The sequence below is a fragment of the Mixophyes fleayi genome, chromosome 4 (assembly GCF_038048845.1).
Source record: "Mixophyes fleayi isolate aMixFle1 chromosome 4, aMixFle1.hap1, whole genome shotgun sequence".
NCBI classification, from domain to species: domain Eukaryota; kingdom Metazoa; phylum Chordata; class Amphibia; order Anura; family Limnodynastidae; genus Mixophyes; species Mixophyes fleayi.
Window position 1 is genome coordinate 25759180 of NC_134405.1, and position 23980 is coordinate 25783159.

At 43.2% G+C, this 23980-nt stretch overlaps 10 non-coding genes across 10 annotated transcripts; all 10 read left to right on the forward strand.

Annotated features, from left to right (window-relative positions):
* Positions 1-1344: 1344 nt before the first annotated feature.
* On the forward strand, positions 1345-1416 carry TRNAP-AGG (transfer RNA proline (anticodon AGG)). The gene has a single exon. It is a non-coding gene; the product is annotated as a tRNA-Pro (tRNA).
* Positions 1417-3362: 1946 nt separating this feature from the next.
* TRNAP-AGG (transfer RNA proline (anticodon AGG)) lies at positions 3363-3434 on the forward strand. Its single transcript has one exon. It is a non-coding gene; the product is annotated as a tRNA-Pro (tRNA).
* A 5986-nt stretch (positions 3435-9420) lies between these two features.
* On the forward strand, positions 9421-9492 carry TRNAP-AGG (transfer RNA proline (anticodon AGG)). Its single transcript has one exon. It is a non-coding gene; the product is annotated as a tRNA-Pro (tRNA).
* A 1946-nt stretch (positions 9493-11438) lies between these two features.
* On the forward strand, positions 11439-11510 carry TRNAP-AGG (transfer RNA proline (anticodon AGG)). Its single transcript has one exon. It is a non-coding gene; the product is annotated as a tRNA-Pro (tRNA).
* Positions 11511-13456: 1946 nt separating this feature from the next.
* On the forward strand, positions 13457-13528 carry TRNAP-AGG (transfer RNA proline (anticodon AGG)). The gene has a single exon. It is a non-coding gene; the product is annotated as a tRNA-Pro (tRNA).
* Positions 13529-15474: 1946 nt separating this feature from the next.
* Positions 15475-15546, forward strand: TRNAP-AGG (transfer RNA proline (anticodon AGG)). The gene has a single exon. It is a non-coding gene; the product is annotated as a tRNA-Pro (tRNA).
* A 1946-nt stretch (positions 15547-17492) lies between these two features.
* On the forward strand, positions 17493-17564 carry TRNAP-AGG (transfer RNA proline (anticodon AGG)). Its single transcript has one exon. It is a non-coding gene; the product is annotated as a tRNA-Pro (tRNA).
* A 1946-nt stretch (positions 17565-19510) lies between these two features.
* On the forward strand, positions 19511-19582 carry TRNAP-AGG (transfer RNA proline (anticodon AGG)). Its single transcript has one exon. It is a non-coding gene; the product is annotated as a tRNA-Pro (tRNA).
* Positions 19583-21528: 1946 nt separating this feature from the next.
* Positions 21529-21600, forward strand: TRNAP-AGG (transfer RNA proline (anticodon AGG)). Its single transcript has one exon. It is a non-coding gene; the product is annotated as a tRNA-Pro (tRNA).
* Positions 21601-23546: 1946 nt separating this feature from the next.
* Positions 23547-23618, forward strand: TRNAP-AGG (transfer RNA proline (anticodon AGG)). The gene has a single exon. It is a non-coding gene; the product is annotated as a tRNA-Pro (tRNA).
* The last annotated feature ends 362 nt before the right edge of the window (positions 23619-23980 follow it).

Here is a 23980-nt window from a genome sequence, read left to right on the forward strand (position 1 = left end):
TAGCTAATACCATATTCAGCCATAGCTGCAGCCTTTCCAACACACCATGCACATGCTTGTCTGCAGAAGGAACATCCCAGGGGGCATGGGAAGTTGGGATGACCACCGGGCGAAAACCAGCATTAAAATGGAAAGGGAATTGCCCCATGGAGTCCTGCATCAGGGTGTTCCATGAAAACATCTGAGTTGTTCTGAGCAACCAACAATCCATACTTATGACATCCTTGTCATAGGTCTGGGAGGACACAGCTTTTTCTCCACTCTCAGATGCATCAACTTCAAGGGTATGGGCCAGGCTGGTGCCAGGTTACCGAAAGATGGGTGCTGAGATGAAAAGAAGTTTCAAGATGTCAAAAGCCTATTGTACCTGCGGAACTATGTGCCCTTAGGAATCCCCTATTTGGTCAAGGTGGTAATAAGGCTAAAAACTCTTAAGAAATTAGGTTAAAATGTCTGTAGTATTTGCTAAACCCCACAAACCTGAGGATTGCCTTGATTCCTCTGGGTGGGCATCAGCCCAACAAGCACTCCAAAGACCTTCTCCAGGTCCATTTCTAGGCACTCTGCTGAAAGATCAGTGAGAAGGGATACTGATTATTGATAATAATTTAGTTGAACCACTGATAGTCAATGCAGGGTGTTTGGGAACCGTGTATCTTTACCATGAAATATAACTCTGCCCTGGTCTTTGACTCCACGATGAAATCCCACTGCAAGTTCTCTGCAGTCTTTTTGTCAAAGACCCTGCTGAAACCTTGGTCTCAGGAAGCCCATCTGGTCCAGACTTTGTCTCCTCTCTTTGGGTAGTGACACATACAGTTGTTGTTATCACTGGTATTAGGCAAGTGTCAGGCATGACTTGCTCTTCAATCAATCACTTGTTTGTGCATGTATATCCAGGGGTAACCCAGTATGATAGTGCTCTTCGAAGTGTGGATAGTCATGAAATTCTAAAAATAGATGATCTAGATCTGGGATCATTTTCCTACATTTTTTAAAAGGATTAACCAAACAAGATCAGGCTGGTTTTTTGGTTTAGGGTTATGATTGTTGCTTAGGGTGCGGAAGGTTCTGCTTTTTTTTTCTCTTTCTTCTAAACATCTCCAAGTGTAGGTAGTGTACTACAGAGTGATATATCATTATATGACATTCTTGGAGCACAGCTGATTCTTTTCATGAACTTTGACTGTGCCTAGAGCTGGCATTGGTGAAGGCTTGTTACCCACAGTATGCCAGATTACATTTGACATGTGATGGTAACCAGCTCTTGCAATTGCAGTCAGGGGTGCGGTGGTTAATAAAGGACACTCCACCGAACATGGTTAGAACTGATATTTTCATTCTGGCTCGTTGGTCTAGGGGTATGATTCTCGCTTAGGGTGCGAGAGGTCCCGGGTTCAAATCCCGGACGAGCCCACCTTTTCTAACTTACATTACCAAGAGTAGGTAGTGCAATCAAGTACGTTGCTGCGCAACCTATATGTGTTATGTGTATTCATCAATGTGTTCTATAGGGGTAAATAAAAGTTTGGAACATAACTCTACAATATTGAAGACTACAGACTAGAATTTGTTCCAGTGGAGAATAAGTATTGGACATGACCACCAATTTGGTCACATTGTTTCCAGCATGGGAACACATGCAAAGGAGTCATTTTGGGGCCAGATACCATACAGTGCACATTTTTTAGGAGTTCTCTTCTATAGCTGCATGATGAGGTCGGTGAGGTGATTGTTTACTCTTGGTGGCCCTCTACTGAAGCAGGAGGAACCAATTTTGTCTTGGAAACAAGTCCTCCACAACCAGTTTTAGAAAGTAGACATGAAGAACCATGTGGCCCCAGAAGGAATGTGGTAGCATTGGCCTGTATGCAATCAGATTTATTCTTTCCAATTGCGTGGACCAATGTACTTAGTCCTCAGTTTCAATGACAGTATCGTTAGCGAAAAAATGTGTGCGGAGAGCCACACTTTATTGCCCACTGAGAACACTGGCCCATCCCATCATCAATCTATTTTAGCTAATACCATATTCAGCCATAGCTGCAGCCTTTCCAACACACCATGCACATGCTTGTCTGCAGAAGGAACATCCCAGGGGGCATGGGAAGTTGGGATGACCACCGGGCGAAAACCAGCATTAAAATGGAAAGGGAATTGCCCCATGGAGTCCTGCATCAGGGTGTTCCATGAAAACATCTGAGTTGTTCTGAGCAACCAACAATCCATACTTATAACATCCTTGTCATAGGTCTGGGAGGACACAGCTTTTTCTCCACTCTCAGATGCATCAACTTCAAGGGTATGGGCCAGGCTGGTGCAAGGTTCCCGAAAGATGGGTGCTGAGATGAAAAGAAGTTTCAAGATGTCAAAAGCCTATTGTACCTGCGGAACTATGTGTCCTTAGGAATCCCCTATTTGGTCAAGGTGGTAATAAGGCTAAAAACTCTTAAGAAATTAGGTTAAAATGTCTGTAGTATTTGCTAAACCCCACAAACCTGTGGATTGCCTTGATCCCTCTGGGTGGGCATCAGCCCAACAAGCACTCCAAAGACCTTCTCCAGGTCCATTTCTAGGCACTCTGCTGAAAGATCAGTGAGAAGGGATACTGATTATTGATAATAATTTAATTGAACCCCTGATAGTCAATGCAGGGTGTTTGGGAACCGTGTATCTTTACCATGAAATATAACTCTGCCCTGGTCTTTGACTCCACGATGAAATCCCACTGCAAGTTCTCTGCAGTCTTTTTGTCAAAGACCCTGCTGAAACCTTTGTCTCAGGAAGCCCATCTGGTCCAGACTTTGTCTCCTCTCTTTGGGTAGTGACACATACAGTTGTTGTTATCACTGGTATTAGGCAAGTGTCAGGCATGACTTGCTCTTCAATCAATCACTTGTTTGTGCATGTATATCCAGGGGTAACCCAGTATGATAGTGCTCTTCGAAGTGTGGATAGTCATGAAATTCTAAAAATAGATGATCTAGATCTGGGATCATTTTCCTACATTTTTTAAAAGGATTAACCAAACAAGATCAGGCTGGTTTTTTGGTTTAGGGTTATGATTGTTGCTTAGGGTGCGGAAGGTTCTGCTTTTTTTTTCTCTTTCTTCTAAACATCTCCAAGTGTAGGTAGTGTACTACAGTGTGATATATCATTATATGACATTCTTGGAGCACAGCTGATTCTTTTCATGAACTTTGACTGTGCCTAGAGCTGGCATTGGTGAAGGCTTGTTACCCACAGTATGCCAGATTACATTTGACATGTGATGGTAACCAGCTCTTGCAATTGCAGTCAGGGGTGCGGTGGTTAATAAAGGACACTCCACTGAACATGGTTAGAACTATAATTTTCATTCTGGCTCGTTGGTCTAGGGGTATGATTCTTGCTTAGGGTGCGAGAGGTCCCGGGTTCAAATCCTGGACGAGCCCACCTTTTCTAACTTACATTACCAAGAGTAGGTAGTGCAATCAAGTACGTTGCTGCGCAACCTATATGTGTTATGTGTATTCATCAATGTGTTCTATAGGGGTAAATAAAAGTTTGGAACTTAACTCTACAATATTGAAGACTACAGACTAGAATTTGTTCCAGTGGAGAATAAGTATTGGACATGACCACCAATTTGGTCACATTGTTTCCAGCATGGGAACACATGCAAAGGAGTCACTCTGGGGCCAGATACCATACAGTGCACATTTTTTAGGAGTTCTCTTCTATAGCTGCATGATGAGGTCGGTGAGGTGATTGTTTACTCTTGGTGGCCCTCTACTGAAGCAGGAGGAACCAATTTTGTCTTGGAAACAAGTCCTCCACAACCAGTTTTAGAAAGTAGACATGAAGAACCATGTGGCCCCAGAAGGAATGTGGTAGCATTGGCCTGTATGCAATCAGATTTATTCTTTCCAATTGCGTGGACCAATGTACTTAGTCCTCAGTTTCAATGACAGTATCGTTAGCGAAAAAATGTGTGCGGAGAGCCACACTTTATTGCCCACTGAGAACACTGGCCCATCCCATCATCAATCTATTTTAGCTAATACCATATTCAGCCATAGCTGCAGCCTTTCCAACACACCATGCACATGCTTGTCTGCAGAAGGAACATCCCAGGGGGCATGGGAAGTTGGGATGACCACCGGGCGAAAACCAGCATTAAAATGGAAAGGGAATTGCCCCATGGAGTCCTGCATCAGGGTGTTCCATGAAAACATCTGAGTTGTTCTGAGCAACAAACAATCCATACTTATGACATCCTTGTCATAGGTCTGGGAGGACACAGCTTTTTCTCCACTCTCAGATGCATCAACTTCAAGGGTATGGGCCAGGCTGGTGCCAGGTTACCGAAAGATGGGTGCTGAGATGAAAAGAAGTTTCAAGATGTCAAAAGCCTATTGTACCTGCGGAACTATGTGTCCTTAGGAATCCCCTATTTGGTCAAGGTGGTAATAAGGCTAAAAACTCTTAAGAAATTAGGTTAAAATGTCTGTAGTATTTGCTAAACCCCACAAACCTGTGGATTGCCTTGATCCCTCTGGGTGGGCATCAGCCCAACAAGCACTCCAAAGACCTTCTCCAGGTCCATTTCTAGGCACTCTGCTGAAAGATCAGTGAGAAGGGATACTGATTATTGATAATAATTTAGTTGAACCCCTGATAGTCAATGCAGGGTGTTTGGGAACCGTGTATCTTTACCATGAAATATAACTCTGCCCTGGTCTTTGACTCCACGATGAAATCCCACTGCAAGTTCTCTGCAGTCTTTTTGTCAAAGACCCTGCTGAAACCTTGGTCTCAGGAAGCCCATCTGGTCCAGACTTTGTCTCCTCTCTTTGGGTAGTGACACATACAGTTGTTGTTATCACTGGTATTAGGCAAGTGTCAGGCATGACTTGCTCTTCAATCAATCACTTGTTTGTGCATGTATATCCAGGGGTAACCCAGTATGATAGTGCTCTTCGAAGTGTGGATAGTCATGAAATTCTAAAAATAGATGATCTAGATCTGGGATCATTTTCCTACATTTTTTAAAAGGATTAACCAAACAAGATCAGGCTGGTTTTTTGGTTTAGGGTTATGATTGTTGCTTAGGGTGCGGAAGGTTCTGCTTTTTTTTTCTCTTTCTTCTAAACATCTCCAAGTGTAGGTAGTGTACTACAGTGTGATATATCATTATATGACATTCTTGGAGCACAGCTGATTCTTTTCATGAACTTTGACTGTGCCTAGAGCTGGCATTGGTGAAGGCTTGTTACCCACAGTATGCCAGATTACATTTGACATGTGATGGTAACCAGCTCTTGCAATTGCAGTCAGGGGTGTGGTGGTTAATAAAGGACACTCCACTGAACATGGTTAGAACTAATATTTCATTCTGGCTCGTTGGTCTAGGGGTATCATTCTCGCTTAGGGTGCAAGAGGTCCCGGGTTCAAATCCCGGACGAACCCACCTTTTCTAACTTACATTACCAAGAGTAGGTAGTGCAATCAAGTACGTTGCTGCGCAACCTATATGTGTTATGTGTATTCATCAATGTGTTCTATAGGGGTAAATAAAAGTTTGGAACTTAACTCTACAATATTGAAGACTACAGACTAGAATTTGTTCCAGTGGAGAATAAGTATTGGACATGACCACCAATTTGGTCACATTGTTTCCAGCATGGGAACACATGCAAAGGAGTCACTCTGGGGCCAGATACCATACAGTGCACATTTTTTAGGAGTTCTCTTCTATAGCTGCATGATGAGGTCGGTGAGATGATTGTTTACTCTTGGTGGCCCTCTACTGAAGCAGGAGGAACCAATTTTGTCTTGGAAACAAGTCCTCCACAACCAGTTTTAGAAAGTAGACATGAAGAACCATGTGGCCCCAGAAGGAATGTGGTAGCATTGGCCTGTATGCAATCAGATTTATTCTTTCCAATTGCGTGGACCAATGTACTTAGTCCTCAGTTTCAATGACAGTATCGTTAGCGAAAAAATGTGTGCGGAGAGCCACACTTTATTGCCCACTGAGAACACTGGCCCATCCCATCATCAATCTATTTTAGCTAATACCATATTCAGCCATAGCTGCAGCCTTTCCAACACACCATGCACATGCTTGTCTGCAGAAGGAACATCCCAGGGGGCATGGGAAGTTGGGATGACCACCGGGCGAAAACCAGCATTAAAATGGAAAGGGAATTGCCCCATGGAGTCCTGCATCAGGGTGTTCCATGAAAACATCTGAGTTGTTCTGAGCAACAAACAATCCATACTTATGACATCCTTGTCATAGGTCTGGGAGGACACAGCTTTTTCTCCACTCTCAGATGCATCAACTTCAAGGGTATGGGCCAGGCTGGTGCCAGGTTACCGAAAGATGGGTGCTGAGATGAAAAGAAGTTTCAAGATGTCAAAAGCCTATTGTACCTGCGGAACTATGTGTCCTTAGGAATCCCCTATTTGGTCAAGGTGGTAATAAGGCTAAAAACTCTTAAGAAATTAGGTTAAAATGTCTGTAGTATTTGCTAAACCCCACAAACCTGTGGATTGCCTTGATTCCTCTGGGTGGGCATCAGCCCAACAAGCACTCCAAAGACCTTCTCCAGGTCCATTTCTAGGCACTCTGCTGAAAGATCAGTGAGAAGGGATACTGATTATTGTTAATAATTTAGTTGAACCCCTGATAGTCAATGCAGGGTGTTTGGGAACCGTGTATCTTTACCATGAAATATAACTCTGCCCTGGTCTTTGACTCCACGATGAAATCCCACTGCAAATTCTCTGCAGTCTTTTTGTCAAAGACCCTGCTGAAACCTTGGTCTCAGGAAGCCCATCTGGTCCAGACTTTGTCTCCTCTCTTTGGGTAGTGACACATACAGTTGTTGTTATCACTGGTATTAGGCAAGTGTCAGGCATGACTTGCTCTTCAATCAATCACTTGTTTGTGCATGTATATCCAGGGGTAACCCAGTATGATAGTGCTCTTCGAAGTGTGGATAGTCATGAAATTCTAAAAATAGATGATCTAGATCTGGGATCATTTTCCTACATTTTTTAAAAGGATTAACCAAACAAGATCAGGCTGGTTTTTTGGTTTAGGGTTATGATTGTTGCTTAGGGTGCGGAAGGTTCTGCTTTTTTTTTCTCTTTCTTCTAAACATCTCCAAGTGTAGGTAGTGTACTACAGAGTGATATATCATTATATGACATTCTTGGAGCACAGCTGATTCTTTTCATGAACTTTGACTGTGCCTAGAGCTGGCATTGGTGAAGGCTTGTTACCCACAGTATGCCAGATTACATTTGACATGTGATGGTAACCAGCTCTTGCAATTGCAGTCAGGGGTGCGGTGGTTAATAAAGGACACTCCACCGAACATGGTTAGAACTAATATTTTCATTCTGGCTCGTTGGTCTAGGGGTATGATTCTTGCTTAGGGTGCGAGAGGTCCCGGGTTCAAATCCTGGACAAGCCCACCTTTTCTAACTTACATTACCAAGAGTAGGTAGTGCAATCAAGTACGTTGCTGCGCAACCTAACCTATATGTGTTATGTGTATTCATCAATGTGTTCTATAGGGGTAAATAAAAGTTTGGAACTTAACTCTACAATATTGAAGACTACAGACTAGAATTTGTTCCAGTGGAGAATAAGTATTGGACATGACCACCAATTTGGTCACATTGTTTCCAGCATGGGAACACATGCAAAGGAGTCACTCTGGGGCCAGATACCATACAGTGCACATTTTTTAGGAGTTCTCTTCTATAGCTGCATGATGAGGTCGGTGAGGTGATTGTTTACTCTTGGTGGCCCTCTACTGAAGCAGGAGGAACCAATTTTGTCTTGGAAACAAGTCCTCCACAACCAGTTTTAGAAAGTAGACATGAAGAACCATGTGGCCCCAGAAGGAATGTGGTAGCATTGGCCTGTATGCAATCCGATTTATTCTTTCCAATTGCGTGGACCAATGTACTTAGTCCTCAGTTTCAATGACAGTATCGTTAGCGAAAAAATGTGTGCGGAGAGCCACACTTTATTGCCCACTGAGAACACTGGCCCATCCCATCATCAATCTATTTTAGCTAATACCATATTCAGCCATAGCTGCAGCCTTTCCAACACACCATGCACATGCTTGTCTGCAGAAGGAACATCCCAGGGGGCATGGGAAGTTGGGATGACCACCGGGCGAAAACCAGCATTAAAATGGAAAGGGAATTGCCCCATGGAGTCCTGCATCAGGGTGTTCCATGAAAACATCTGAGTTGTTTTGAGCAACCAACAATCCATACTTATGACATCCTTGTCATAGGTCTGGGAGGACACAGCTTTTTCTCCACTCTCAGATGCATCAACTTCAAGGGTATGGGCCAGGCTGGTGCCAGGTTACCGAAAGATGGGTGCTGAGATGAAAAGAAGTTTCAAGATGTCAAAAGCCTATTGTACCTGCGGAACTATGTGTCCTTAGGAATCCCCTATTTGGTCAAGGTGGTAATAAGGCTAAAAACTCTTAAGAAATTAGGTTAAAATGTCTGTAGTATTTGCTAAACCCCACAAACCTGTGGATTGCCTTGATTCCTCTGGGTGGGCATCAGCCCAACAAGCACTCCAAAGACCTTCTCCAGGTCCATTTCTAGGCACTCTGCTGAAAGATCAGTGAGAAGGGATACTGATTATTGATAATAATTTAGTTGAACCCCTGATAGTCAATGCAGGGTGTTTGGGAACCGTGTATCTTTACCATGAAATATAACTCTGCCCTGGTCTTTGACTCCACGATGAAATCCCACTGCAAGTTCTCTGCAGTCTTTTTGTCAAAGACCCTGCTGAAACCTTGGTCTCAGGAAGCCCATCTGGTCCAGACTTTGTCTCCTCTCTTTGGGTAGTGACACATACAGTTGTTGTTATCACTGGTATTAGGCAAGTGTCAGGCATGACTTGCTCTTCAATCAATCACTTGTTTGTGCATGTATATCCAGGGGTAACCCAGTATGATAGTGCTCTTCGAAGTGTGGATAGTCATGAAATTCTAAAAATAGATGATCTAGATCTGGGATCATTTTCCTACATTTTTTAAAAGGATTAACCAAACAAGATCAGGCTGGTTTTTTGGTTTAGGGTTATGATTGTTGCTTAGGGTGCGGAAGGTTCTGCTTTTTTTTTCTCTTTCTTCTAAACATCTCCAAGTGTAGGTAGTGTACTACAGTGTGATATATCATTATATGACATTCTTGGAGCACAGCTGATTCTTTTCATGAACTTTGACTGTGCCTAGAGCTGGCATTGGTGAAGGCTTGTTACCCACAGTATGCCAGATTACATTTGACATGTGATGGTAACCAGCTCTTGCAATTGCAGTCAGGGGTGCGGTGGTTAATAAAGGACACTCCACTGAACATGGTTAGAACTATAATTTTCATTCTGGCTCGTTGGTCTAGGGGTATGATTCTTGCTTAGGGTGCGAGAGGTCCCGGGTTCAAATCCTGGACGAGCCCACCTTTTCTAACTTACATTACCAAGAGTAGGTAGTGCAATCAAGTACGTTGCTGCGCAACCTATATGTGTTATGTGTATTCATCAATGTGTTCTATAGGGGTAAATAAAAGTTTGGAACTTAACTCTACAATATTGAAGACTACAGACTAGAATTTGTTCCAGTGGAGAATAAGTATTGGACATGACCACCAATTTGGTCACATTGTTTCCAGCATGGGAACACATGCAAAGGAGTCACTCTGGGGCCAGATACCATACAGTGCACATTTTTTAGGAGTTCTCTTCTATAGCTGCATGATGAGGTCGGTGAGGTGATTGTTTACTCTTGGTGGCCCTCTACTGAAGCAGGAGGAACCAATTTTGTCTTGGAAACAAGTCCTCCACAACCAGTTTTAGAAAGTAGACATGAAGAACCATGTGGCCCCAGAAGGAATGTGGTAGCATTGGCCTGTATGCAATCCGATTTATTCTTTCCAATTGCGTGGACCAATGTACTTAGTCCTCAGTTTCAATGACAGTATCGTTAGCGAAAAAATGTGTGCGGAGAGCCACACTTTATTGCCCACTGAGAACACTGGCCCATCCCATCATCAATCTATTTTAGCTAATACCATATTCAGCCATAGCTGCAGCCTTTCCAACACACCATGCACATGCTTGTCTGCAGAAGGAACATCCCAGGGGGCATGGGAAGTTGGGATGACCACCGGGCGAAAACCAGCATTAAAATGGAAAGGGAATTGCCCCATGGAGTCCTGCATCAGGGTGTTCCATGAAAACATCTGAGTTGTTTTGAGCAACCAACAATCCATACTTATGACATCCTTGTCATAGGTCTGGGAGGACACAGCTTTTTCTCCACTCTCAGATGCATCAACTTCAAGGGTATGGGCCAGGCTGGTGCCAGGTTACCGAAAGATGGGTGCTGAGATGAAAAGAAGTTTCAAGATGTCAAAAGCCTATTGTACCTGCGGAACTATGTGTCCTTAGGAATCCCCTATTTGGTCAAGGTGGTAATAAGGCTAAAAACTCTTAAGAAATTAGGTTAAAATGTCTGTAGTATTTGCTAAACCCCACAAACCTGTGGATTGCCTTGATTCCTCTGGGTGGGCATCAGCCCAACAAGCACTCCAAAGACCTTCTCCAGGTCCATTTCTAGGCACTCTGCTGAAAGATCAGTGAGAAGGGATACTGATTATTGATAATAATTTAGTTGAACCCCTGATAGTCAATGCAGGGTGTTTGGGAACCGTGTATCTTTACCATGAAATATAACTCTGCCCTGGTCTTTGACTCCACGATGAAATCCCACTGCAAGTTCTCTGCAGTCTTTTTGTCAAAGACCCTGCTGAAACCTTGGTCTCAGGAAGCCCATCTGGTCCAGACTTTGTCTCCTCTCTTTGGGTAGTGACACATACAGTTGTTGTTATCACTGGTATTAGGCAAGTGTCAGGCATGACTTGCTCTTCAATCAATCACTTGTTTGTGCATGTATATCCAGGGGTAACCCAGTATGATAGTGCTCTTCGAAGTGTGGATAGTCATGAAATTCTAAAAATAGATGATCTAGATCTGGGATCATTTTCCTACATTTTTTAAAAGGATTAACCAAACAAGATCAGGCTGGTTTTTTGGTTTAGGGTTATGATTGTTGCTTAGGGTGCGGAAGGTTCTGCTTTTTTTTTCTCTTTCTTCTAAACATCTCCAAGTGTAGGTAGTGTACTACAGTGTGATATATCATTATATGACATTCTTGGAGCACAGCTGATTCTTTTCATGAACTTTGACTGTGCCTAGAGCTGGCATTGGTGAAGGCTTGTTACCCACAGTATGCCAGATTACATTTGACATGTGATGGTAACCAGCTCTTGCAATTGCAGTCAGGGGTGCGGTGGTTAATAAAGGACACTCCACTGAACATGGTTAGAACCATAATTTTCATTCTGGCTCGTTGGTCTAGGGGTATGATTCTTGCTTAGGGTGCGAGAGGTCCCGGGTTCAAATCCTGGACGAGCCCACCTTTTCTAACTTACATTACCAAGAGTAGGTAGTGCAATCAAGTACGTTGCTGCGCAACCTATATGTGTTATGTGTATTCATCAATGTGTTCTATAGGGGTAAATAAAAGTTTGGAACTTAACTCTACAATATTGAAGACTACAGACTAGAATTTGTTCCAGTGGAGAATAAGTATTGGACATGACCACCAATTTAGTCACATTGTTTCCAGCATGGGAACACATGCAAAGGAGTCACTCTGGGGCCAGATACCATACAGTGCACATTTTTTAGGAGTTCTCTTCTATAGCTGCATGATGAGGTCGGTGAGGTGATTGTTTACTCTTGGTGGCCCTCTACTGAAGCAGGAGGAACCAATTTTGTCTTGGAAACAAGTCCTCCACAACCAGTTTTAGAAAGTAGACATGAAGAACCATGTGGCCCCAGAAGGAATGTGGTAGCATTGGCCTGTATGCAATCAGATTTATTCTTTCCAATTGCGTGGACCAATGTACTTAGTCCTCAGTTTCAATGACAGTATCGTTAGCGAAAAAATGTGTGCGGAGAGCCACACTTTATTGCCCACTGAGAACACTGGCCCATCCCATCATCAATCTATTTTAGCTAATACCATATTCAGCCATAGCTGCAGCCTTTCCAACACACCATGCACATGCTTGTCTGCAGAAGGAACATCCCAGGGGGCATGGGAAGTTGGGATGACCACCGGGCGAAAACCAGCATTAAAATGGAAAGGGAATTGCCCCATGGAGTCCTGCATCAGGGTGTTCCATGAAAACATCTGAGTTGTTCTGAGCAACAAACAATCCATACTTATGACATCCTTGTCATAGGTCTGGGAGGACACAGCTTTTTCTCCACTCTCAGATGCATCAACTTCAAGGGTATGGGCCAGGCTGGTGCCAGGTTACCGAAAGATGGGTGCTGAGATGAAAAGAAGTTTCAAGATGTCAAAAGCCTATTGTACCTGCGGAACTATGTGTCCTTAGGAATCCCCTATTTGGTCAAGGTGGTAATAAGGCTAAAAACTCTTAAGAAATTAGGTTAAAATGTCTGTAGTATTTGCTAAACCCCACAAACCTGTGGATTGCCTTGATTCCTCTGGGTGGGCATCAGCCCAACAAGCACTCCAAAGACCTTCTCCAGGTCCATTTCTAGGCACTCTGCTGAAAGATCAGTGAGAAGGGATACTGATTATTGTTAATAATTTAGTTGAACCCCTGATAGTCAATGCAGGGTGTTTGGGAACCGTGTATCTTTACCATGAAATATAACTCTGCCCTGGTCTTTGACTCCACGATGAAATCCCACTGCAAGTTCTCTGCAGTCTTTTTGTCAAAGACCCTGCTGAAACCTTGGTCTCAGGAAGCCCATCTGGTCCAGACTTTGTCTCCTCTCTTTGGGTAGTGACACATACAGTTGTTGTTATCACTGGTATTAGGCAAGTGTCAGGCATGACTTGCTCTTCAATCAATCACTTGTTTGTGCATGTATATCCAGGGGTAACCCAGTATGATAGTGCTCTTCGAAGTGTGGATAGTCATGAAATTCTAAAAATAGATGATCTAGATCTGGGATCATTTTCCTACATTTTTTAAAAGGATTAACCAAACAAGATCAGGCTGGTTTTTTGGTTTAGGGTTATGATTGTTGCTTAGGGTGCGGAAGGTTCTGCTTTTTTTTTCTCTTTCTTCTAAACATCTCCAAGTGTAGGTAGTGTACTACAGTGTGATATATCATTATATGACATTCTTGGAGCACAGCTGATTCTTTTCATGAACTTTGACTGTGCCTAGAGCTGGCATTGGTGAAGGCTTGTTACCCACAGTATGCCAGATTACATTTGACATGTGATGGTAACCAGCTCTTGCAATTGCAGTCAGGGGTGCGGTGGTTAATAAAGGACACTCCACTGAACATGGTTAGAACTATAATTTTCATTCTGGCTCGTTGGTCTAGGGGTATGATTCTTGCTTAGGGTGCGAGAGGTCCCGGGTTCAAATCCTGGACGAGCCCACCTTTTCTAACTTACATTACCAAGAGTAGGTAGTGCAATCAAGTACGTTGCTGCGCAACCTATATGTGTTATGTGTATTCATCAATGTGTTCTATAGGGGTAAATAAAAGTTTGGAACTTAACTCTACAATATTGAAGACTACAGACTAGAATTTGTTCCAGTGGAGAATAAGTATTGGACATGACCACCAATTTGGTCACATTGTTTCCAGCATGGGAACACATGCAAAGGAGTCACTCTGGGGCCAGATACCATACAGTGCACATTTTTTAGGAGTTCTCTTCTATAGCTGCATGATGAGGTCGGTGAGGTGATTGTTTACTCTTGGTGGCCCTCTACTGAAGCAGGAGGAACCAATTTTGTCTTGGAAACAAGTCCTCCACAACCAGTTTTAGAAAGTAGACATGAAGAACCATGTGGCCCCAGAAGGAATGTGGTAGCATTGGCCTGTATGCAATCCGATTTATTCTTTCCAATTGCGTGGACCAATGTACTTAGTCCTCAGTTTCAATGACAGTATCGTTAGCGAAAAAATGTGTGCGGAGAGCCACACTTTATTGCCCACTGAGAACACTGGCCCATCCCATCATCAATCTATTTTAGCTAATACCATATTCAGCCATAGCTGCAGCCTTTCCAACACACCATGCACATGCTTGTCTGCAGAAGGAACATCCCAGGGGGCATGGGAAGTTGGGATGACCACCGGGCGAAAACCAGCATTAAAATGGAAAGGGAATTGCCCCATGGAGTCCTGCATCAGGGTGTTCCATGAAAACATCTGAGTTGTTTTGAGCAACCAACAATCCATACTTATGACATCCTTGTCATAGGTCTGGGAGGACACAGCTTTTTCTCCACTCTCAGATGCATCAACTTCAAGGGTATGGGCCAGGCTGGTGCCAGGTTACCGAAAGATGGGTGCTGAGATGAAAAGAAGTTTCAAGATGTCAAAAGCCTATTGTACCTGCGGAACTATGTGTCCTTAGGAATCCCCTATTTGGTCAAGGTGGTAATAAGGCTAAAAACTCTTAAGAAATTAGGTTAAAATGTCTGTAGTATTTGCTAAACCCCACAAACCTGTGGATTGCCTTGATTCCTCTGGGTGGGCATCAGCCCAACAAGCACTCCAAAGACCTTCTCCAGGTCCATTTCTAGGCACTCTGCTGAAAGATCAGTGAGAAGGGATACTGATTATTGATAATAATTTAGTTGAACCCCTGATAGTCAATGCAGGGTGTTTGGGAACCGTGTATCTTTACCATGAAATATAACTCTGCCCTGGTCTTTGACTCCACGATGAAATCCCACTGCAAGTTCTCTGCAGTCTTTTTGTCAAAGACCCTGCTGAAACCTTGGTCTCAGGAAGCCCATCTGGTCCAGACTTTGTCTCCTCTCTTTGGGTAGTGACACATACAGTTGTTGTTATCACTGGTATTAGGCAAGTGTCAGGCATGACTTGCTCTTCAATCAATCACTTGTTTGTGCATGTATATCCAGGGGTAACCCAGTATGATAGTGCTCTTCGAAGTGTGGATAGTCATGAAATTCTAAAAATAGATGATCTAGATCTGGGATCATTTTCCTACATTTTTTAAAAGGATTAACCAAACAAGATCAGGCTGGTTTTTTGGTTTAGGGTTATGATTGTTGCTTAGGGTGCGGAAGGTTCTGCTTTTTTTTTCTCTTTCTTCTAAACATCTCCAAGTGTAGGTAGTGTACTACAGTGTGATATATCATTATATGACATTCTTGGAGCACAGCTGATTCTTTTCATGAACTTTGACTGTGCCTAGAGCTGGCATTGGTGAAGGCTTGTTACCCACAGTATGCCAGATTACATTTGACATGTGATGGTAACCAGCTCTTGCAATTGCAGTCAGGGGTGCGGTGGTTAATAAAGGACACTCCACTGAACATGGTTAGAACTATAATTTTCATTCTGGCTCGTTGGTCTAGGGGTATGATTCTTGCTTAGGGTGCGAGAGGTCCCGGGTTCAAATCCTGGACGAGCCCACCTTTTCTAACTTACATTACCAAGAGTAGGTAGTGCAATCAAGTACGTTGCTGCGCAACCTATATGTGTTATGTGTATTCATCAATGTGTTCTATAGGGGTAAATAAAAGTTTGGAACTTAACTCTACAATATTGAAGACTACAGACTAGAATTTGTTCCAGTGGAGAATAAGTATTGGACATGACCACCAATTTGGTCACATTGTTTCCAGCATGGGAACACATGCAAAGGAGTCACTCTGGGGCCAGATACCATACAGTGCACATTTTTTAGGAGTTCTCTTCTATAGCTGCATGATGAGGTCGGTGAGGTGATTGTTTACTCTTGGTGGCCCTCTACTGAAGCAGGAGGAACCAATTTTGTCTTGGAAACAAGTCCTCCACAACCAGTTTTAGAAAGTAGACATGAAGAACCATGTGGCCCCAGAAGGAATGTGGTAGCATTGGCCTGTATGCAATCCGATTTATTCTTTCCAATTGCGTGGACCAATGTACTTAGTCCTCAGTTTCAATGACAGTATCGTTAGCGAAAAAATGTGTGCGGAGAGCCACACTTTATTGCCCACTGAGAACACTGGCCCATCCCATCATCAATCTATTTTAGCTAATACCATATTCAGCCATAGCTGCAGCCTTTCCAACACACCATGCACATGCTTGTCTGCAGAAGGAACATCCCAGGGGGCATGGGAAGTTGGGATGACCACCGGGCGAAAACCAGCATTAAAATGGAAAGGGAATTGCCCCATGGAGTCCTGCATCAGGGTGTTCCATGAAAACATCTGAGTTGTTTTGAGCAACCAACAATCCATACTTATGACATCCTTGTCATAGGTCTGGGAGGACACAGCTTTTTCTCCACTCTCAGATGCATCAACTTCAAGGGTATGGGCCAGGCTGGTGCCAGGTTACCGAAAGATGGGTGCTGAGATGAAAAGAAGTTTCAAGATGTCAAAAGCCTATTGTACCTGCGGAACTATGTGTCCTTAGGAATCCCCTATTTGGTCAAGGTGGTAATAAGGCTAAAAACTCTTAAGAAATTAGGTTAAAATGTCTGTAGTATTTGCTAAACCCCACAAACCTGTGGATTGCCTTGATTCCTCTGGGTGGGCATCAGCCCAACAAGCACTCCAAAGACCTTCTCCAGGTCCATTTCTAGGCACTCTGCTGAAAGATCAGTGAGAAGGGATACTGATTATTGATAATAATTTAGTTGAACCCCTGATAGTCAATGCAGGGTGTTTGGGAACCGTGTATCTTTACCATGAAATATAACTCTGCCCTGGTCTTTGACTCCACGATGAAATCCCACTGCAAGTTCTCTGCAGTCTTTTTGTCAAAGACCCTGCTGAAACCTTGGTCTCAGGAAGCCCATCTGGTCCAGACTTTGTCTCCTCTCTTTGGGTAGTGACACATACAGTTGTTGTTATCACTGGTATTAGGCAAGTGTCAGGCATGACTTGCTCTTCAATCAATCACTTGTTTGTGCATGTATATCCAGGGGTAACCCAGTATGATAGTGCTCTTCGAAGTGTGGATAGTCATGAAATTCTAAAAATAGATGATCTAGATCTGGGATCATTTTCCTACATTTTTTAAAAGGATTAACCAAACAAGATCAGGCTGGTTTTTTGGTTTAGGGTTATGATTGTTGCTTAGGGTGCGGAAGGTTCTGCTTTTTTTTTCTCTTTCTTCTAAACATCTCCAAGTGTAGGTAGTGTACTACAGTGTGATATATCATTATATGACATTCTTGGAGCACAGCTGATTCTTTTCATGAACTTTGACTGTGCCTAGAGCTGGCATTGGTGAAGGCTTGTTACCCACAGTATGCCAGATTACATTTGACATGTGATGGTAACCAGCTCTTGCAATTGCAGTCAGGGGTGCGGTGGTTAATAAAGGACACTCCACTGAACATGGTTAGAACCATAATTTTCATTCTGGCTCGTTGGTCTAGGGGTATGATTCTTGCTTAGGGTGCGAGAGGTCCCGGGTTCAAATCCTGGACGAGCCCACCTTTTCTAACTTACATTACCAAGAGTAGGTAGTGCAATCAAGTACGTTGCTGCGCAACCTATATGTGTTATGTGTATTCATCAATGTGTTCTATAGGGGTAAATAAAAGTTTGGAACTTAACTCTACAATATTGAAGACTACAGACTAGAATTTGTTCCAGTGGAGAATAAGTATTGGACATGACCACCAATTTAGTCACATTGTTTCCAGCATGGGAACACATGCAAAGGAGTCACTCTGGGGCCAGATACCATACAGTGCACATTTTTTAGGAGTTCTCTTCTATAGCTGCATGATGAGGTCGGTGAGGTGATTGTTTACTCTTGGTGGCCCTCTACTGAAGCAGGAGGAACCAATTTTGTCTTGGAAACAAGTCCTCCACAACCAGTTTTAGAAAGTAGACATGAAGAACCATGTGGCCCCAGAAGGAATGTGGTAGCATTGGCCTGTATGCAATCAGATTTATTCTTTCCAATTGCGTGGACCAATGTACTTAGTCCTCAGTTTCAATGACAGTATCGTTAGCGAAAAAATGTGTGCGGAGAGCCACACTTTATTGCCCACTGAGAACACTGGCCCATCCCATCATCAATCTATTTTAGCTAATACCATATTCAGCCATAGCTGCAGCCTTTCCAACACACCATGCACATGCTTGTCTGCAGAAGGAACATCCCAGGGGGCATGGGAAGTTGGGATGACCACCGGGCGAAAACCAGCATTAAAATGGAAAGGGAATTGCCCCATGGAGTCCTGCATCAGGGTGTTCCATGAAAACATCTGAGTTGTTCTGAGCAACAAACAATCCATACTTATGACATCCTTGTCATAGGTCTGGGAGGACACAGCTTTTTCTCCACTCTCAGATGCATCAACTTCAAGGGTATGGGCCAGGCTGGTGCCAGGTTACCGAAAGATGGGTGCTGAGATGAAAAGAAGTTTCAAGATGTCAAAAGCCTATTGTACCTGCGGAACTATGTGTCCTTAGGAATCCCCTATTTGGTCAAGGTGGTAATAAGGCTAAAAACTCTTAAGAAATTAGGTTAAAATGTCTGTAGTATTTGCTAAACCCCACAAACCTGTGGATTGCCTTGATTCCTCTGGGTGGGCATCAGCCCAACAAGCACTCCAAAGACCTTCTCCAGGTCCATTTCTAGGCACTCTGCTGAAAGATCAGTGAGAAGGGATACTGATTATTGTTAATAATTTAGTTGAACCCCTGATAGTCAATGCAGGGTGTTTGGGAACCGTGTATCTTTACCATGAAATATAACTCTGCCCTGGTCTTTGACTCCACGATGAAATCCCACTGCAAGTTCTCTGCAGTCTTTTTGTCAAAGACCCTGCTGAAACCTTGGTCTCAGGAAGCCCATCTGGTCCAGACTTTGTCTCCTCTCTTTGGGTAGTGACACATACAGTTGTTGTTATCACTGGTATTAGGCAAGTGTCAGGCATGACTTGCTCTTCAATCAATCACTTGTTTGTGCATGTATATCCAGGGGTAACCCAGTATGATAGTGCTCTTCGAAGTGTGGATAGTCATGAAATTCTAAAAATAGATGATCTAGATCTGGGATCATTTTCCTACATTTTTTAAAAGGATTAACCAAACAAGATCAGGCTGGTTTTTTGGTTTAGGGTTATGATTGTTGCTTAGGGTGCGGAAGGTTCTGATTTTTTTTTCTCTTTCTTCTAAACATCTCCAAGTGTAGGTAGTGTACTACAGAGTGATATATCATTATATGACATTCTTGGAGCACAGCTGATTCTTTTCATGAACTTTGACTGTGCCTAGAGCTGGCATTGGTGAAGGCTTGTTACCCACAGTATGCCAGATTACATTTGACATGTGATGGTAACCAGCTCTTGCAATTGCAGTCAGGGGTGCGGTGGTTAATAAAGGACACTCCACCGAACATGGTTAGAACTAATATTTTCATTCTGGCTCGTTGGTCTAGGGGTATGATTCTCGCTTAGGGTGCGAGAGGTCCCGGGTTCAAATCCTGGACGAGCCCACCTTTTCTAACTTACATTACCAAGAGTAGGTAGTGCAATCAAGTACGTTGCTGCGCAACCTATATGTGTTATGTGTATTCATCAATGTGTTCTATAGGGGTAAATAAAAGTTTGGAACTTAACTCTACAATATTGAAGACTACAGACTAGAATTTGTTCCAGTGGAGAATAAGTATTGGACATGACCACCAATTTGGTCACATTGTTTCCAGCATGGGAACACATGCAAAGGAGTCACTCTGGGGCCAGATACCATACAGTGCACATTTTTTAGGAGTTCTCTTCTATAGCTGCATGATGAGGTCGGTGAGGTGATTGTTTACTCTTGGTGGCCCTCTACTGAAGCAGGAGGAACCAATTTTGTCTTGGAAACAAGTCCTCCACAACCAGTTTTAGAAAGTAGACATGAAGAACCATGTGGCCCCAGAAGGAATGTGGTAGCATTGGCCTGTATGCAATCCGATTTATTCTTTCCAATTGCGTGGACCAATGTACTTAGTCCTCAGTTTCAATGACAGTATCGTTAGCGAAAAAATGTGTGCGGAGAGCCACACTTTATTGCCCACTGAGAACACTGGCCCATCCCATCATCAATCTATTTTAGCTAATACCATATTCAGCCATAGCTGCAGCCTTTCCAACACACCATGCACATGCTTGTCTGCAGAAGGAACATCCCAGGGGGCATGGGAAGTTGGGATGACCACCGGGCGAAAACCAGCATTAAAATGGAAAGGGAATTGCCCCATGGAGTCCTGCATCAGGGTGTTCCATGAAAACATCTGAGTTGTTCTGAGCAACCAACAATCCATACTTATGACATCCTTGTCATAGGTCTGGGAGGACACAGCTTTTTCTCCACTCTCAGATGCATCAACTTCAAGGGTATGGGCCAGGCTGGTGCCAGGTTACCGAAAGATGGGTGCTGAGATGAAAAGAAGTTTCAAGATGTCAAAAGCCTATTGTACCTGCGGAACTATGTGTCCTTAGGAATCCCCTATTTGGTCAAGGTGGTAATAAGGCTAAAAACTCTTAAGAAATTAGGTTAAAATGTCTGTAGTATTTGCTAAACCCCACAAACCTGTGGATTGCCTTGATTCCTCTGGGTGGGCATCAGCCCAACAAGCACTCCAAAGACCTTCTCCAGGTCCATTTCTAGGCACTCTGCTGAAAGATCAGTGAGAAGGGATACTGATTATTGATAATAATTTAGTTGAACCCCTGATAGTCAATGCAGGGTGTTTGGGAACCGTGTATCTTTACCATGAAATATAACTCTGCCCTGGTCTTTGACTCCACGATGAAATCCCACTGCAAGTTCTCTGCAGTCTTTTTGTCAAAGACCCTGCTGAAACCTTGGTCTCAGGAAGCCCATCTGGTCCAGACTTTGTCTCCTCTCTTTGGGTAGTGACACATACAGTTGTTGTTATCACTGGTATTAGGCAAGTGTCAGGCATGACTTGCTCTTCAATCAATCACTTGTTTGTGCATGTATATCCAGGGGTAACCCAGTATGATAGTGCTCTTCGAAGTGTGGATAGTCATGAAATTCTAAAAATAGATGATCTAGATCTGGGATCATTTTCCTACATTTTTTAAAAGGATTAACCAAACAAGATCAGGCTGGTTTTTTGGTTTAGGGTTATGATTGTTGCTTAGGGTGCGGAAGGTTCTGATTTTTTTTTCTCTTTCTTCTAAACATCTCCAAGTGTAGGTAGTGTACTACAGAGTGATATATCATTATATGACATTCTTGGAGCACAGCTGATTCTTTTCATGAACTTTGACTGTGCCTAGAGCTGGCATTGGTGAAGGCTTGTTATCCACAGTATGCCAGATTACATTTGACATGTGATGGTAACCAGCTCTTGCAATTGCAGTCAGGGGTGCGGTGGTTAATAAAGGACACTCCACCGAACATGGTTAGAACTAATATTTTCATTCTGGCTCATTGGTCTAGGGGTATGATTCTCGCTTAGGGTGCGAGAGGTCCCGGGTTCAAATCCCGGACGAGCCCACCTTTTCTAACTTACATTACCAAGAGTAGGTAGTGCAATCAAGTACGTTGCTGCGCAACCTATATGTGTTATGTGTATTCATCAATGTGTTCTATAGGGGTAAATAAAAGTTTGGAACATAACTCTACAATATTGAAGACTACAGACTAGAATTTGTTCCAGTGGAGAATAAGTATTGGACATGACCACCAATTTGGTCACATTGTTTCCAGCATGGGAACACATGCAAAGGAGTCACTCTGGGGCCAGATACCATACAGTGCACATTTTTTAGGAGTTCTCTTCTATAGCTGCATGATGAGGTCGGTGAGGTGATTGTTTACTCTTGGTGGCCCTCTACTGAAGCAGGAGGAACCAATTTTGTCTTGGAAACAAGTCCTCCACAACCAGTTTTAGAAAGTAGACATGAAGAACCATGTGGCCCCAGAAGGAATGTGGTAGCATTGGCCTGTATGCAATCAGATTTATTCTTTCCAATTGCGTGGACCAATGTACTTAGTCCTCAGTTTCAATGACAGTATCGTTAGCGAAAAAATGTGTGCGGAGAGCCACACTTTATTGCCCACTGAGAACACTGGCCCATCCCATCATCAATCTATTTTAGCTAATACCATATTCAGCCATAGCTGCAGCCTTTCCAACACACCATGCACATGCTTGTCTGCAGAAGGAACATCCCAGGGGGCATGGGAAGTTGGGATGACCACCGGGCGAAAACCAGCATTAAAATGGAAAGGGAATTGCCCCATGGAGTCCTGCATCAGGGTGTTCCATGAAAACATCTGAGTTGTTCTGAGCAACCAACAATCCATACTTATGACATCCTTGTCATAGGTCTGGGAGGACACAGCTTTTTCTCCACTCTCAGATGCATCAACTTCAAGGGTATGGGCCAGGCTGGTGCCAGGTTACCGAAAGATGGGTGCTGAGATGAAAAGAAGTTTCAAGATGTCAAAAGCCTATTGTACCTGCGGAACTATGTGTCCTTAGGAATCCCCTATTTGGTCAAGGTGGTAATAAGGCTAAAAACTCTTAAGAAATTAGGTTAAAATGTCTGTAGTATTTGCTAAACCCCACAAACCTGTGGATTGCCTTGATTCCTCTGGGTGGGCATCAGCCCAACAAGCACTCCAAAGACCTTCTCCAGGTCCATTTCTAGGCACTCTGCTGAAAGATCAGTGAGAAGGGATACTGATTATTGATAATAATTTAGTTGAACCCCTGATAGTCAATGCAGGGTGTTTGGGAACCGTGTATCTTTACCATGAAATATAACTCTGCCCTGGTCTTTGACTCCACGATGAAATCCCACTGCAAGTTCTCTGCAGTCTTTTTGTCAAAGACCCTGCTGAAACCTTGGTCTCAGGAAGCCCATCTGGTCCAGACTTTGTCTCCTCTCTTTGGGTAGTGACACATACAGTTGTTGTTATCACTGGTATTAGGCAAGTGTCAGGCATGACTTGCTCTTCAATCAATCACTTGTTTGTGCATGTATATCCAGGGGTAACCCAGTATGATAGTGCTCTTCGAAGTGTGGATAGTCATGAAATTCTAAAAATAGATGATCTAGATCTGGGATCATTTTCCTACATTTTTTAAAAGGATTAACCAAACAAGATCAGGCTGGTTTTTTGGTTTAGGGTTATGATTGTTGCTTAGGGTGCGGAAGGTTCTGCTTTTTTTTTCTCTTTCTTCTAAACATCTCCAAGTGTAGGTAGTGTACTACAGAGTGATATATCATTATATGACATTCTTGGAGCACAGCTGATTCTTTTCATGAACTTTGACTGTGCCTAGAGCTGGCATTGGTGAAGGCTTGTTACCCACAGTATGCCAGATTACATTTGACATGTGATGGTAACCAGCTCTTGCAATTGCAGTCAGGGGTGCGGTGGTTAATAAAGGACACTCCACCGAACATGGTTAGAACTAATATTTTCATTCTGGCTCGTTGGTCTAGGGGTATGATTCTCGCTTAGGGTGCGAGAGATCCCGGGTTCAAATCCCGGACGAGCCCACCTTTTCTAACTTACATTACCAAGAGTAGGTAGTGCAATCAAGTACGTTGCTGCGCAACCTATATGTGTTATGTGTATTCATCAATGTGTTCTATAGGGGTAAATAAAAGTTTGGAACATAACCCTACAATATTGAAGACTACAGACTAAAATTTGTTCCAGTGGAGAATAAGTATTGGACATGACCACCAATTTGGTCACATTGTTTCCAGCATGGGAACACATGCAAAGGAGTCACTCTGGGGCCAGATACCATACAGTGCACATTTTTTATGAGTTCTCTTCTATAGCTGCATGATGAGGTCGGTGAGGTGATTGTTTACTCTTGGTGGCCCTCTACTGAAGCAGGAGGAACCAATTT